Below are 15,412 nucleotides of genomic sequence, written 5' to 3'. Positions count from 1 at the left end.
CTTTTTTTTTTAATAATGTGGCACTATTAGGAATTTATTAATATTTAAAGGTACTCATTATTAGATCTCTATAGCTACTTGAGGAATGTTTCATGGCCTTAATTTATTTTTTCTTATGTTAATTCTTTTAATGTGTTTTATCCGTCACTTTTGCGATGATTATTGGAGTCAGCCCATATAACCTAATCTATTACAGTGTTGCTCATTTCAGCACTTTAACCTTTTCAGGTTATAGTTTCATTGACTGAAATAACTTTCTCTAAATGCTATTTGGTGAAGATTATTTCCTCCATCAGCCTCCTTCATGACTTATTGAGCTTTGCCGGCAAATATTTAACCATTCGCGACTTGCCTCTGACTGAAACACGTGTGTATGTAAAAGAAATTTGTGACGCAGAAATAAAAATACGCTAAAGTATCAACAGCAACTTTTTCAACTTATCAAAATGATTCACTTTAATTAGATGAGGCGGTTTCAATAGAGGAGTAGAAAGGAAGTCCCTTTGTGCACCCGTCAGTGCTTTTCATGCACCCTCGCCATAAAAACAACAACATAAATTATGTGACAGTAAAAACAAAAGAGGGAGACTTGACAAAGTTAAAACGACATGTGATGTCTAAGATAGGGGCATCGTGTAATTGTAAGCCTATTGTGGAAAGTGAACCACACTGACAGCGAATTCAAAACAGTACCATCATCTGAATCACTTTTTCAACTAAAGGTCATTGATGTTCTTCATATGCATGAAAACATGTGAAAGAAATGGTGTAATGTAATTCTTACTTTCTTTATAGTTTGATGTGCCTCATATACACTGGAATCAAAATTTTGCATTCAGTCCACCACTACTGACCAAATACCCAGAAAAAGGCACTATTGGAGACCGACCGAAGTGGTATGTGAGGCTGTTAAGCACCTTGAACTGTCACACAGCTGCTCCTCCATCATTAATTTTCACTTTTTATCTCAACACTGACCCATAGCTTCTAAGAGTGGTACTGCACTCTTGTCCTATAAACAGAGCATTCCAGGAGATTGACACAGTCGAGGCCAAGTGTGGACGAAAGTCTTGGGTTGCTTTAGGGTTGTCGGGGGCTTGAGCCAATTTCAGCTGACACTATGCAAAAGATTCTAATCTTCTTTTACCCCAAATCTCTGGGGGACACACATCCCCAAGGATGTGTGTGCTTTCATGACTTCTGCCAGCCTCAATGTGTCTCGTACAATCGTGAAACATTTTCAAAAGTCCATGATCCAAAGTGCAGCAAAGATTCATTTAAAGTTATATCATGCATGACAAGCTTCGAAACACGTCTTTTTTTTTTGCATGTGCACATATGGCTTAGAAATGTGGCCGTCAGCCTAGAAATGTCAAAGATTCACAAAGTGGGAGCAACAGTTGAACATGAGTTTTATTTAAAAAACAAAATGAGGACAGTAAAAGCATGTCTGCCAAGCTGCCGGTGCTAATGTTAGTTAAGTTAGTGCCATGTTTAATGTCAGCAACATAGGAAATTATCTTTATATTCCCCTGGCTTGCTCATCATATTAGGACATATATGTCATGTATATATAATAAAAACAGGCCGTTATATGCTGATATTCACAAGTGACTCCCATGATCAGGCTGATGTGGCAGCTAATAACAAAATTAACTGTAATAATACTGGCTGCTCTGGCTCTGACAGCCCGTACACACTTGATATCAGCCACAACCCACATACACTGTGTGTGTCGATAAGGAAAATATCTGTGGACAGCAGCATATGTGTGGGTTCACAGCAAATGCACCATGACATCTTCAATTACCATATGATAAGACTTCATAATCCCGGGCCGCTGATTCTTCCCAGTGTCTTTGAAAATAAATTAGATATCTGTGTTGAAAAGGGGGTCGATGTGTTGCATCTTTTTAAAATCCTAATATGGATCTTTTAATCACGAGGCTTTCCAAATGTGATAAAGGAAAAATGATCTTTTTGGTCTGGAAAGATTAATGTTCATTACCAGCGGCTTTGTGTGAGTGGGCACCAAGTCCCACACCAACAATTAAATTAGGCAATGAAGAACGGCAGCTTTAAATCATGGAGATGCAAGTATAGAGGAATACAGGGAGATAAATTAAAGAGAAGGAGAGCATTCTATCATTTTATAATATAGAGCACAGTATGGAGCACAGCATCCTTCCTCTGGAGATGAATATATATATAAATTGCCTACCTGATTATTCCTATATTTCTGATGCATGGAATGACTGATGTCTAACATGACTCCTCAAATACATGTGTCACAGTTGGTATGTTTTCTATTCCATCTTTTATCTTCAAGAGTTGTTTTCTCTTCACCCCCCCCCCCCCCCAGGGCCCTTGTGATTCAGGTCATTTCATGTTGTACGGGTTCTGGCTGTTGCCTGGCTTGATGCTGATGTCTCGTTAGGTTGTCATATTTACATTATCATTATGGGTTTCTGATCTCTTGTTTTGTTCTTTAGTCATAGCTCTGATTCCGATTTGTACAATTGTTTACACATAAAAGAAATTCGTTCTCTCTGTTCCAGAGCAGACACCGTGATTGATACTGTGCTGGACTTTTTTTTTTGCATGTTATTTGAAAATTATTCTGTGATTAATCAGATTCATGTAGAAAATTATACATGCCAGTGCTGTTCACTCATGTCCTCCCAGGTGTACTGCAGCTGTTTCTTGTGAGGTGTTGAACATTCTTGTTTATTTTGCCACCCTAGTTCTTGTGGAGTGTGTATCCAAATTATTGTTCTGATTTTATGCTTTACGATTTGTATTTATTGTGTTTATTTTTTAAGTTTCTGCTCGTGCAGGCTTCTTTTTATCTAGTATTTTTAGCTTAAGGTGAAACAAGCGGGCAACAAAGAGGTGAAAAAGACAGATAAACATAGAAATGTGTTTTGTTTTTGTTTTTTTAAATTCAAGTTGTCCTGATGCATGTTCCATGTCGTGCCTTTGGTCTGTGTTCATGTTAATGTCTGCCTTCAGGTTCCCTGTTTGTGTTAGATCTCTGCCCTCAGGTGTCTTTCTGCTCTGCCATCCATGTGCCTCACCCTGATTACACATGAGTGTTGTGATCTTTACCGAGCTGTCTCCCAACTCCCTGAGCGTGTATATATACACGTGACTTCCTCAGTGTGTTTTCAGTTGCCAGTTCATTTTGCTATGTTGCCCCATCTTTGTCCATGTTCTGGTCAGCGTTTTCAGCCTCCTACTTTTCCATGTCTGCCTATTCCTTTTTGAAGCTATGACCCTGGATTGATTTTGGACCATGGTTTGGATCACCTCTTTTGTGCCTTTGACTAACTGATTTCTTGTGTTGTGAAACTTCCTTGTTCTGTGGACTAAAGGCTCATTCATGGATTTCCCTTCATCCCTCTGTCCTCTGAGTTCATTATATCCATATTTCCATCCTTCTCTTTGAAGCTTATATATATATATATATATATATATATATATATATACATATGGATCAAACACTGCAGTTCCATTCTGAGTCACTGGCCAGTGTTGAGATTAGAAATTATCATGAGAAACAGCAGACGTTTTCAGCGAGCAGCTGAATCGACATCCCTTGAGATGTTTAATTGTCATTAATGTTGCCATGTTAGTTATTACTGATTTCCTCTCTCTGCAATAAATACTTGTAATTTGTTTGGTTTCTGGCCAAGAATGGTAATTTCAAGCGGGGCCCTCTGCTGGATAGTTTGCCAAACAGTCATTCCAAAGCAATTGGCATATTAAAGTATAAAGGCAGTGACCTTTGCGTTGTTTTGGGTGCACATATCTGTTTTCATGGGAACGCGGAGCATAAATGAGCCTTGAAAATAAAGTGCCAAAACCCGCTCTGTCTTCTGTCGCTGTGTTGGAGTCTGCTGTCCACGCTTCCTCCTTGTAACAGGTTGATTTTTCAAGTGTTGAGCCCCGCAAAATGCATGTAGTCACCTTTATATGCATTCAAAAAATAAGCACTCTGCTGGTGAAGCCATGTTTTCTATTAAAAAACAAACAAAAAAAAGCATTTAAATGGTCAATCGTGTGACCTTTTGATGACCTGCTGTCTGCTGCTTTGCCATCATGCTACATCATCAGTAACAAGGATTATATAAACCGGTATTTAGCTGCACAGCTTTTATGAAGCTCTTGCTCAGGCATGCTGGTATTTTTGTAACATTTTATAAACATGCATCAGGAATGGCATACAAACCCAAGCAGACTGAGGTGTAATCAATACATAAAAAACAAACAAGCTGAAGAACTTTTAGTGATGATACTAAAGCCCAGTTGGCATTAGTTCATGCACACATTGATAAACAGGTCCATGTCTGCATGCATGAGGGAGGTGTAGCTGGTCACTTCCATCAGCCTGATGGGAGACGGCCCACATCCCACATTTGACACAGCAGAAAAACCAGAATCCCGCATGTGAGGCGCGTTCACAGCTGCACGCTGACACACCTGTGAGAATTTTTGAACCATCTGTTCACTAAGCTGGAGATAATAACCATGATCGCATTTCATAAATTATTGAAAGACACGAGTCTCAGCTTAAACACAGATATGTAAGCTCCAAGTTTAGCCTAATAGAAACTATGGTTCGATTATACTACAACTTAATTTACCCAAAAACCCCTTGGGCATTTGGTATAATTTCAACAACCAACTTTTTGGAGACCTGGATTTTTTTTTTTTCTTGCTCTTCCTCTTCTTCTTCTTCTTCTTTTTTTTTCCCCCCTCAAATTTCCAGATGAAAGCACATACACGCTCTGAAGTGTAGAATTTAATTTGCAGCAGTAACATATTTGGCCAACACCAATCAAAGAGGAAATGAGCAATCTTGCACAGTACAGAAATAACATTAATTTGTGCACCGCTGCTTGTGTCCCAACCACACACACACGCACACACACACACACTTTTTATGCCTAATGGATGGATCAGATGTGCGTAAGACTGAGGTTTGGACAGCTCCCCACCAGATCACTCACATGTACATAATTGCACATGGGATTGTAGACTGAAAGCTAATTGACAAAAGAGTTGCGAGAATGATTACTGTAATGAACAATATCGGAACCAAAAAAGAGTTTTGCGCATTTTCGCTCCATGTCTATAAGGAATGCCTTAGGGGAAAAGATTGCAATGATTTTCCTCTCATTTTCTTTTTCATGTCTTTCCTGTGGGAGGACATGGAAGGCAGATTTGCCTTGTTTGCATTTAAATTTGTTTTCAGTGAAGGAATGGGGGCAAAAAAAAAAAAAAAGATGGTAAGGGAATGATGATAGGAATGGGGACTGGGTCCAGAAGGGAGTGATGTGGAGGGGGAAAAGTGGTCAAGCATGATAAAAGCTGCTTTTTCATGTGGAAATGCTAAAAGTTAAAAGTGGGAAGCCAATCTCATTTAAGGGGGCTAAATAATGCATTTCCCACAAGACATGATCAGGGCAATTAACAGCTCTGTAATTCTAGAATGGAGCCGTCGTCTCTGGTTATTTCTTCGGTCTGTTAAGTGGAAGAACGTGGCACCGAGAAGAAAAGAAAACAATTTCTCACTCAATCTGCCGAGATGAATGAACAAAGCTGTCAAGAGAAAAAAAGTAAAGTGATAAAAATGATTAGACATAAAAGAAGAGTGAAGGTCATCCGAGGATGAGGTTGTTAGCAGTGGAAGAGCAGAAGGAAAAATATGTTGATGAGGCAAACCACAAGATAAAGGAGTACTTTTCTCTCGGCGCTGCAGGCAGAGCACTAAACAATCTTGTCATTACCGCTACATGTCGTCCTCTCGGCGGCACATGTCTATCCATGTTGGCAGCTCTCAGCGCCAGCAGCTCCCTCCATCCACTCCACTGCCCTGCCAACTGCCTGGTCGTACAGATCATCCTCAGCCTGGCCGCTCTGCAGCGCTTCAGCCACTTTCTCTCTTTTTACTTGGTCAATTCATATGGCTGCAACTTATTTTCCTCAACAAAAAAACCCCACATTTTCTTAATAAGATACAAACCAACGCTTATTAATGGTCACCGTCTCATGGCATTTGCTATATTCCGCCTTGTTTTTTCTTTTCTTTTCTTTCTTTTTTTCATAAACTGAAAGTGTTTCTCTGTGAAGAAGTGGCGAGACACACGCTGAGATTATGAAGTGGCGGTCAGGCTGCGCTGCACGCCCAAAGAGGGTTGGAATGAAGCACCTGGCAAACGCGACATGGGAAAGAAAATGACCTTAAAGTGCAGTTTATCACTCTCTAGACATGTTGAGGAGTTTTCAAAAGAAGAGAATCACCAACATGGTTTTATACCTGCTTGCCTTCTCTGCTTGTTTTCGTGTTTTTATGTCTTGCAGTGTAAAGTGTTTTTGAGTGTCTTGAAAAGCACTACACAAAATAAATGTATTATTATTATTATTATTATTGTTATTAATACGGTTTTATCAAATCCAATGTGGTTAGAAAATGTATACCCTAACTGAATAACACTCATCACCTCAAGTAAACATTGCACTATTAGTTAATCTGCACATAAGCTTGCCAAGGGCTGCCTGAAAGTCCCTAGATGTATTTTATTCATGCCTCACCAACATATTTGGCTTGACGCAAATTCATTTGACCCTCAAGTATATTTTATCTAAAGTCAGCCTGGTGGAGTTAATTGGTGAAAACAGCCCTCAGGTCGCACTTTAATTAGAAATGTGTAGGAATTTATCCAGAAAGATGTAACAAGTCCTATTGATTTGGTTATCTTAATTTACCTGGAAATGAGTACTGGTCCCTGATCAGTTCAAATATGTCAAACAATGATGGTCACTGCACGGAGGCGGTACGCCAGCTTAAGATTATTAATAATGCTCCAAACTATCAAAGTAATTTTGCTTCAGAGGCTGCACACTCCCAAATGACAGCATGGTGACCAACAAACAATGACAAATGTTTTGCATTAATACAAGTCCCAGTATATTGAAAAAAATAAGAACATTTATCATACTTAAAAAATGTATGAACTTGATATTTCCTCTTGAAAAAGCTCATCGCTTCACCACAGAAGATAATGTCATTTTTTTTCTGGTAAAAAGGTGCTTTAAACAGTGACAATATCGGGAATGGATGTTACCTTGCTGTACAAATTATTTTTACATAACGTAGTACAGTTTCAACACTCTTGGGCTGGTTTTAGCTCACAGTCTGTTTAACACTGGATCATTGGGCAATTTTTTTTTTCAAGAACAAGAATCTGCTTTATTGAATAGGGGTCAAAGCACACTTACAGTGTCAACGTTTCTACAACCGCCTGCCCTCTTTTCACGGAAACTTTGCGGCGCTGTAATGACGTTCCTCTACATCGGTCTGTACCGCTTGCTACAGTGTTGCGTTGGGAGGGCGTATATTTCTTCAGATATCAATAACATGGAGCAGAGATAAATGCGTTTAAAGTCTCAAAAACATCAAAGCATTTCATAGATAAGAGTTATACTGACACCACTTTGATGAAGAACAGAAAGCTTTGCATGCAGAATCAATACCTTTAGATGTGAAACGTTACTAACAAATGACTCTTTTGAATTTAGAAAGGGAAATACAATTTCTATTTATTTATTTATTTTCATTTTTTTAATTGAAATGTAAAATCCTGTGAATCTCTTTTGGGAGGAGAAGCTCAGTTATTATTTTACCAAGCTCCAGTTTACTGGTGAGGAAGCCCTCAAACACTCCTGAATTAACTCAAACCTCCTGCTGCCGTCTGCATGTTGGCCGTTTATCTCAGCTGTTTTGTTGCTGTTCTCTCTCACCAATCGCTTTTCAAAATTCAGATGGGGTAATTTCTTCTAACTATCTGGCATAACTTCAGGCAAACATAATAATTTGAAGTTAGACTGGTCCACACAGTTATGTGTCGCAGTAATAATCTAGCAATATGCAGAACCAAGTGAAGGAGACAGTTTTGCGGTAAGACATAACTAGTTGTTCTCCAACACATTTTCAAGAAACAGCTTACAATTGAAATCAATTCTTTATTTTCAGTAACTTGCACAACACAGCCTGATAATCTTTTTTACAATCTTTTTTTTTTTAAGTCTGAAAATAACTTTAGAAAGTTGTGATGACTTTTTTTAAAGTTATATTTTGCTGAAAAACCACCAGCGAAACAGCAGAGACACACGAAACCTTCCCTTTCAAGTGCAGCGAGAGCGGAGCCGGGTTCATCCTTTGTTTGCCGGATGCCGTCTGTTGCACCGAGGTGCGCAGTGCGTCATGATTTACATGGCCGCAAGAGGTTGCTTGTGGGGAGAAATAAACAATAGTCACGTCAAGCACGCCAGTAAACACCTGACACTTGCCACTGTGCGAGTTCATGCCGACGAGTAGGCTGCAGAGCCGTTTCAGGCAGAAGCACCTCTGATCACCCCTAACATCATGTGGGCTCCATCACCTCTATCACAACTACTTCACTGCCACACTTCAGCACCGCGAGGTCAGCAAGTATTCTTAAGCTGCTGTTAAGTTACTGTAAAAGCTACGGAGCCAACAAACGCTCTTCGGCTGGAAAGTGTGTAGGAACTGGCTGCTGAATCTTTCAGTAAATATGATTCAGCGGTTGGTCGGCTGCTGCTTTGAACCCGGCTTCGCACTGAAGCTCTTCTTTTAACAGCCTCCCCCAGGTCCTTCCCTCTACGCTCGTCGCCTGCCTTTATGTGGCTCCGTCATAGATTGTTTACAACGTAAACAGCATTCAGCACTCAATGAGACGCCTCATTTGAAAACCACATTAGCCTGAAGTAAGCAGGGATGAATGAAGGCTGTGGTACGAGCAGCTAGCTGTGCGATATCTAATGCAACATGATGAAATTTGTAATAAACACTTTCCACAAGGGGGGCATAAATAATTTGCAATACCTTATATAAACATTAAAGTGCTTCCAAAAAATCTCCCATAACAAGCATAATGGAAGTTTATTTCTCTCATATTGTTGAAGCTTGATTTTTGGGAACTTTCTGTTTTTGCTTTTCTTTATGTCACGTAGATATGCGTTTATTTATTTATTTATTTATTTATTTATTTATTTTGCCATTTCACCCCTGAGGAACAAGGCCAACTTCACCACTGCACTTACAACAAGTGTAAAGGTAACAAAACACACTGACTGCACAAAAACAACTCTCCCGCTGTACTCTAATTAACTGGGAAGCAATTAGGTGTCTCGCAGCACAACCCTAGTTTCAGGCAAATATGCAAACCAGCTATTACTGCTGAGTATATCACCTTCATAATAATAAGTCGCAACTCCTGCTCAGCCAGACACCAAGAAGGTGCCAAGGATATGCAGGGAAAGACCGTGGAAGTGAAGCTATGGAGAAACTGGAGAAGTTATGTGGGGCGGTTTTATTGTGACATTGGAAGTGTGTATATATTGGATTTATCTGGAAACAAATAAACCCAACATTCTTTATGAAAAAAGTTGAATTTAGTTATCTCATTGACATTCCGACAGCTATGAGTCCGTATTTTATTTACCAGGCCCATTAATGTTTGCCCACTATTTTGCAACACGAGCTTTATGATGCAAATAAAATGATCTGTTTGCCCCGCTGCACAATTTGCATATTAAACTACAATCAATAGTTGGTTTGAGTCTTTGGAATTATAGGTCACTTTTCTGCCCTTTTATTCGGTTTTGCTCGGAGTTAAAAAGCCACGCCGACAACAGTTTATCACAGTCATTCATCGTCTTTGTGCAAGCATCAGTATGTGCTGCTCGTGGTAATGTTATCTTCCTGAGTCCACATTCGTCTGAATAGCAGTTTACACGTTGTGCCAGTGTACTCAGCAGTGGGCGTCTGTGTGTGCTTTTTTGCACAGTGGGGATAAACGGTTTGCACATGGGCTAAATTGCTCCTCTTAACGGCATCTACACGTACAATAAATCGTTGAAAACGCTATCTATTTATGTGCAGTGTGCGGAAAAAGACACATTTGTGGTATTTAGACTGCAATACTCTATTTCTCCACACTTTACACAACATTGATTTTCACCACGCAGCAATTCAGAGATAAGTAAACTGGCAGGTGATCAAGCTTGCTTTTAAAATGGACAGTTTGGAGCCTTATTATTAAACCACACACACTTTTTCCCCCCTCGGTAGTGAAACACATGTGCTACCAAACATCAGAGGTGGCGTGTTTTTTAAAAGTGACGATAACTTCCCGTGTCATGATTCATATTTTATTCCTTGTGTTCTTTTTGAGATTCTGACTCTGTTCCGGGTTCCAGGCTGTCTGACTTCCCCTCCTCGTGTCTGATTGCTGTGATGTGTTTCACCTGTGCCTGAGTGTGTGATTGTCTTCGGGTGGTGACACCGGTGTAGATACTGGGCGTCTTCTGTGTGTTCTGGTTCTTTCTGTAGTCTATCAGTCTGTATCCTGCTTTAATGCGTCTCAGCAATTACATGTGGAGTTGTTACTGGATGTTTGAATTTTCCCTTTCTCTTGCTGGGAATAAAGATAAACATGCATGTGAGGTTAATTGGTGACTGTATAATTGCGAACGTGAGTGTGTGTGGTCATCTGTCTTTGTTTGCCCTGTGATCAGCTGGCAACTTGGATGGATGGATGGATGGAACAAATATGAGGGTCTGTTCCACTGGTGGAGTTGTCTGGCATCCTGAGTCCTGCTCTGAGCCAAACTTAACATCCCATCAAAATCTGTCTCAAAAAGCTAAAATTCAGCTTGACGTTTTACTTTCAGACAAGAGTACATTAGTACAATGAATGATCCACATTCAAATCAAGATATCGGGATGACAATATTAATATATTGTTTTCACAAAAAAATTATGTAGTGGTGTATTGTGTTTTGTGCATTCCCACCTTCTGATGATTAGTTTTTTTTAATCAGCATATTAAGATTATTGTATTATTGTATCACAATCATTGCATTCATAGTTTGTTTGCACATTCAATTCTAAAACTTTGTGTTTAATCAGAATTTTTTGATTCAGTCCAATGCTTTTTAAATTGTGATCTGTAATAAAAACCACAACAACCTTTTGATTTCCACATTAATTGCACCGTGCGAACGGCTCATTTGTTTGCCACCATAAACATCTACCAGGAGCGCTAGTTCATTTCTGTGTCTATGTTTACACATTGTGAGCAGTCTAATCGTTATCAAACAAATGTTATATAATGTAACTTTTGAAGAACGCAGACAACATCAGGAGGACAAACAACACTTCCTGTTCGTGCCGTGAGGATCATACTTGATGAAGCACTGAGCAGACAGATGGTCCTGTAGCACGTCACGGCTGGAAAATGTTGGTGAATTTCCATATACATGAGGGCACACGGAGCTGGAATTACATCAGAGGAAAAAGTCTGAAAGTTGAATCTATGTTTTCAACTCTGCACTTCGTCAAATCAAAAACGTCCCCTTTGGTTTCAGCAGTCAAGGTGAATTGCTCCCCCATCTGAAAGCACGATGAAGTGAGGTGGTGTTTGGCCTTCCAAACACTGTCTGGCCATTGCATAATTAGTGCTGCCAGTGCATATGGCTGTTCTGTGTTGAGGCATGTGCTTTGGGGGTTTGTCTAGGCCGGGCCAACACACGCTTCACGCTGCACGAGAGCGTGGGCATATGGACGTTATTGGAGGAATTACGATACAGTGCAGCGGTGTGATAAAAAGCTTGTCAGGTGAAGGGATGAGTAAAAAGATTTACTGCTGGTGATTTTATTCTGCACACACACAAACAGCAAAACCCTCAGGAGCCGTGATGCCGAAATGTTTTTCTGTGTCACGGCCGCATTCTGTGATGTGCAAAGTGGGTTTCTAGTACATGAATCATTTAACCCAGCCTTGTATATGTTGCTTTGTTTATATATTTATATTTTTTGATATCATACAAACAAAGAGACTTTTCAAACAACTGCTGAGTCAGCATTCGCGTAGCGAGTACTCAACTCACTCGGGCCACTGGAGGCCGTCGCAGAAACAAACTGTTTCTACAAGCAGCACATTTTACAGCGACTCGAACTCAAAAAAGTTTTTGGACTCTGTGGTGTACATATGATTAGCGAATTGCTAATCAAACAAATCCCAGTAACGCAGTACACACAAGCTAAAAACTCCACCTCCAACGCATAGAAAGATGTTTTCATGCCTTTGCCCAGTAATGTAGGTCAGACGCATTATGTTTTCGGATTGTCAATCCCATTCTTGTCAGCACAAGAACTCCAACATACCTTCAGGGAATATGTGCAAATTTGTTCGCCCAAAGATTAACTGCTAAGATGTGGGCAGCTGAAAGCTAAAGGTTGTAGTCACTGTGACCTCAGATATGTTTTATCCTTAAAAATACAATATTAAAAGAAAACCTCAAGGGATTTATGTCCTGTTAACTTCTAAAACAAACAAAAGTCAGTCAGATTGTTAAAAAAGAATGTTGTGTGCTCATATTTTTTCTCCATTTTTATAAGTTGTGTCTGAAAATCAGCCGATGATACTTTTTTTTTATGTTCTGTTTCTATTTTCCATGTTAGACCAACATTCGTAACACTTGCTTCATCCAGATTAGAATAGTGCTCTATAATATGCCCGGATGAGAGCTGGATTACATCATGGATGTGTCTCAAGTCCATCACAGGGCTACCAGGAGTAAAATACAATCTTGAGGCAGCTCAGTGGTAAAGTGGGTCATCCTCCAGTCCCAAGGTTGGTGGTTGTATCTCCTATCCCGCCCTGTCCATGAGTGAAAGTGTTCTCGAACAAGACGCCAAACCCCCTGTTGCTCCCAGTGGTGTGTGCACGTCAGCCCCGAATGTGTGTTTGTGTGTGTGTGTGTGTGTGTGTGTGAGGGACAGATTGTGTGAATTGCATTGAACTGAAGCAATGAAAGGAGCTATAGAAGTACCGTTCATTTTCCCACACAGGCGCGCATCTTTGGCCAAGTTCGTCCCACCAATCAACCCTACACACAAATATCTTTGGATTTTGGAAGGAAGCCACTTTACAGAAAAAACAAAACAAAACAAAAATAAAGCAGGCACGTGGGGAACATACAAGCCCCGCACAGAACGGCACAGTCAGCCATCAGGTTCGATATGAGCTATATCAGTTGAAAAAGTAATATGACCAGCAGTAGTTTTGAAATAAATTACTCGGGGAATTTATTTAAAGAACTCAGGGAACAATCAGGGCATTATGTAACGCTCAGTAAAGCGGCTATATCACTTCTCGCCACTGAACAAATTTCCAGATAACCTCCACTTGACACCTAAAGACAAATCTCAGTAAGATAATTGCTTTTTCATTAAATGCACCTTAAAGAGAAGGTGAGAAGAATACCTTGTCAGTGTTTCTATGTTCTGCGCTGGGAATGTGTTGTCTCTTGTCAGGTACTGATAATGCCGTACGTGGCAGGTTTTCATGTGAAAATCCTACAAAATGGTTGCTGCCAAGTGATTTCTCATCATTTGTTCTGAGAAACCAGCTTGATATGAAAGCGCCAGCTTCAAGTACAGGGTGTTATGTAAGAGCAGCGGAGCCACTAAATACAATGAATGCCAGGAAAGAGAAAATGTTGAAAAAAAAAAAAACAATGTGGAAAGCGAAGTGGATATATTTGAAAGATGTCAATCATATACATTAAAACACTTTAAATTGTCTATAGTGCTGAAAAAAAATAATATCTGAGATCACAAAAACCAGTTGTTTTATCTTGAATTAACTGTTTATGATTTCGATGTTGACATATAGTGACTCAGTGCAAGCGTCACATATGGGGGACTTGTGGTTGATATAGTGTTATTGTAAAATCTATACTTAGAGGATGGAAAAAGGCGTGTGAGCGAGCTCTCGGTAAACTATCTGTGAAATTCAGAAGTTAAGAGACTGCAAAGTCGAAATGCAGTATTGATCAGGAGAATCAGTAAAGAACCATCCGACGTTTCAAGGACTCTGTGTTGTGAAGTTCAAGTTCATCCAGCGTGTGCACACGAAACTCGGCAACGACCAGACAGGAAGTTTAAGTTTATCGCCTTCTCCCGCTAACATCGCCACACTTGCCTTTCCTGGCTGACGGAGCACAGGACGGAGATAATATCTGGGGGTCTGAGATTAAAGCAGCTCCTCCAGACCCAACAGGCTGGGGATATAAGCATCGAGCGATACAATGCAAATGATGGATGGGAATTTAACGACACGTCCCTCCTAATGTTAATTGCAAGAGTGTAAAAGTGTTTCCATGCACAATTGGTAGACTGAAAGTGTCTTTCCTCAGAGCACTTTTATATCTGCACAAATTCTTGTTACAGCTCCCCCAATATAAACAATCCATCATTCCCACTTCTATTCTGTAAACACATTAACTATTTAAGGATGGGCTTTAACTGTGAAGAACTCTGCCTAAATATTCTTTAAGTGGTCGTGCTTATTGAAATACATTAATATAAAGGCATAAACTGCTTTTTATTGCTTTTAAACATCCTGCATATTTAATGCAATGGCTGCTATAGAGCTGTCCCCAATACTTCTTCATCCCAGTTTAATATGAGCCACTGATGTAAAGCGGTTTCACTTATGGTGAAAATGTTTATTTTGTGGCGTTACTCGCCAAATTAGTGTATGTTAGTGCAAGTGTATATTAAATTGGTGGAAAACTGAACTGCTTTTTATTGTAAATGTTATACAAGAATCAACAATTCTCTTGATGAATGAAAAAAAATTAAAAAAGAACATTTTCAAAGGCGAGCTTTCCTGTATATAAGAGGAGAAAAGAGTGTATGAATCCTCGAAGGCCCGACTCACACAATAACATTTTCAAGTGAAAATGAAAACTCGTTGGTGAACACAGCTTCCAGAGTGTAACTATCTGTTTTTTTTTTTTTTCCAGGGAAAATGCAACTGAAAGGCAAAGTGCAGACAGAAAATGCACTGCGGTCGCCACATTGATCAGTAACGTCATCAATTAAGATTATGCTCATAATGTAATGTACAGGTGAAGCACAGAGGTTAAGAGGAGTTCCACACATGTAGAACTGTTAAACCTGAGGGGGCAGCGTGTTTCCATTTTTTCATCATTCAAGGTGTGAGCTCCCCGCCAACCTCCAGAAGAATTATTCCTGCTTGCCTCTTGTTCCACTTGGCACTTTGTTTACTTTTCAGTATATCTTGGAGGAAAGTTTTGCACCCACCCCCCCCCCTCACTGTCACGCATGTCGGCACTTTTCTCTTTGTGCTGAGGTCAGCAATATAATTCAAAGAAAAATAACAGGTCATGGAGAAATTTGCAGCAACATAGTAATTTCTTTGGCAAGAGCGGGTAACTGCGGAGCGAATAGTGCCTGTCAGCTCTGCCTGTTAGTTCCCAGCCGTCCAGGACTCGTCAGCCTCGCCGAGGG

At 40.0% G+C, this 15,412-nt stretch overlaps 1 protein-coding gene across 2 annotated transcripts in view; it reads right to left on the bottom strand.

Annotated features, from left to right (window-relative positions):
- mtnr1bb (melatonin receptor 1Bb) overlaps positions 1-15,412 on the bottom strand; it is a 52,509-nt gene that overhangs the window by 19,520 nt on the left and 17,577 nt on the right. The window lies entirely within an intron of this gene.

The sequence above is a fragment of the Salarias fasciatus genome, chromosome 10 (assembly GCF_902148845.1).
Source record: "Salarias fasciatus chromosome 10, fSalaFa1.1, whole genome shotgun sequence".
Lineage (NCBI taxonomy): Eukaryota > Metazoa > Chordata > Actinopteri > Blenniiformes > Blenniidae > Salarias > Salarias fasciatus.
The sequence above is the reverse complement of the archived record's forward strand: the minus strand, read 5'-3'. Positions and strand labels throughout refer to the sequence as shown.